Source organism: Bactrocera neohumeralis, chromosome 3, assembly GCF_024586455.1.
Source record: "Bactrocera neohumeralis isolate Rockhampton chromosome 3, APGP_CSIRO_Bneo_wtdbg2-racon-allhic-juicebox.fasta_v2, whole genome shotgun sequence".
Lineage (NCBI taxonomy): Eukaryota > Metazoa > Arthropoda > Insecta > Diptera > Tephritidae > Bactrocera > Bactrocera neohumeralis.
Genome location: NC_065920.1, coordinates 38,677,961 through 38,680,270, shown reverse-complemented (window position 1 = coordinate 38,680,270; position 2,310 = coordinate 38,677,961).

Here is a 2,310-nt window from a genome sequence, read left to right as displayed (position 1 = left end):
TAAAAATCGCATAGGCTACTACTCTTGTAAATTTCTGATAAAACTTTCGAATTTGTATTGAAAATAAAACAGCTTATGTGGAGTATAGAAATGGTCGGAATAAAACTATTTCTCAAACAATAGTGTATATTATTATAAGCTATTTTATGAGTTAAAGTTTTGATGAATTGTATTTATTTCTACAGGCTAAAATGGAGTATAATGCGCATACACTATTATTCTTTTAACAACTTTGCAGTAGCAATTTCAAGCAAAATAGCGCGTATGAGCTTATACACTTATTGAAGGAATTTTTTGAACATGAAACTACACACCATTTTTTCCAATGACATTTTGACCCACTTTGTGGAAGTAGAATTTGACGAAATTTTGACCAGACATAGAATCAATAATGGAGATTCTAAATATGCAATAAAAAAATACTGGCGTATGAGCACATACGCTATTGTTATATTGAGGGGACGATATTTAATAAATATTTATTTTGTAGACAAGTGACTCGACATAATGTCAGGGTGCCCAAAGATGGAGTGAGGGAACGCTTGCACGCCTATGGTTTGGCTTTGAACACCCAAAATAATATTTTGGATCAGATGACGGAGTTGATGTCATCAATGAGGGTAATTGGCAAAACTGGATTGCTTCCATTCCAAAAAGGTTTTGCAGTATAACACTTTAGCTGCATATTTAATAAGTTCTTTTCTTTAACGTTTGATTTTACTTTTGATTTACAGGTATACTCCAAAGCAATAATGCTCTGAAATTGCTGCTGTATGATTTACGCCAGCAGTACAAAATCGACTACGTTTTAACCTACCGCCTAAACCAGAACGTTTTGGAGAATTTCTTCGGAATAATAAGGTCAAAACGCGGCCTTCACGATCACCCTGATAGACAGGAGTTTAAGTATCGACTGCGTTCGTATATATGTATTTGGTCACAACGAAGGAGCAATAACAGAAGCAGAAAACGTAGAAATCGATAATACCCCGGATTTAGAGGAGAATTATCTATCTCTTACCGGTAATTATCAAAATATTTAAAAGTACATAGTATTATAATCTTAAATTAAAGACAAAATTTTAGTATAAAATTGTAATGTATAAAATTAACTAAACATGTATTCCATTTATTTATACGCATATACATACATACCTATGTATGTTTCTTATATTTTTGCAGGTAATATTTTTCAGCGTGTGTCAGTTGATCTAAATACCACTGACCCAACTGAAAAAAATGAGGATTTGGAGACGCTGAACAACGATGGTCTTGAAAATTTGGCAGGGTATATCTGCCACAAACTTGGGAAAGATATCCCCGAAATTTGTGCCAACTCCGAGAATAGTTCGTCGTTCACTTGGGTGGATCACCTTTCTGAAGGAGGGCTCTCAAGGCCAACAGATATGTTGATGGAGCACATGAGAGCCTTACAAGCAATATTTGACGAAGTAAATAGCAGCGAATTGTATATTTGTACAAATTATATTAAGAACCACTTAGATTTAAGTAATTCTATAAATTGTAGCACTAAGGTAAAATAACTGTTTTTTAGAGCTAGAATGTATTTAAGAATTCGTTCCTTAAACAAAAATATAATTGAAAATATGTACAGCAAAAAAAGAAAATTAAACAAGACAATAAATTGAGACATGAAAAAATTAAATATAAAACTTTATATTAATGTATATGTAGGTATGTAAAAATGCCTATTAAAAATATTTGGTTCTTTTATTAAAATTCCATTTTATTGATATTAACTTTTGATGATATTTACATGAAAAACAAACAAAATAAAATCAGCTGATAGTACGTTGGTCAATCGTGACGTAGATGCGCAGAACGATGCAAAATTTGATTTGTATATCAAATGTAACACTAAACGATTCTGGGCGGTCTCGCACACATAACATAAACAAATAACCAATAGCCAGTATAGTATACTTAACATAAACAAATAAGCAATAGTAAGTATAGTTAAGATTCTCTGTTCACCCAAAAAGCAGTCTCAATCCGAATCTCTAATAATAAAGACGTGCACTCACAATTTTGTGTCTATGTTTAATTGATTAGGGACTAGCTGACCCGGCGAACTTCGCACCTCCTAATTATTGGAGGCATATTTAGTAAGTCACAAACACATGACACAATACTTTTTTAATTTTATTGAAATTTGCTGCTTTTAGATTTTTAGGAATATTAAAGAATTATAGTATACATGCACAGCAAAGAGACGTTAAAATTTCAAGTGACATTTTACCATAGACAATTTTTTTTGAGTGAATACTGACAAATATTTACGCTATAACT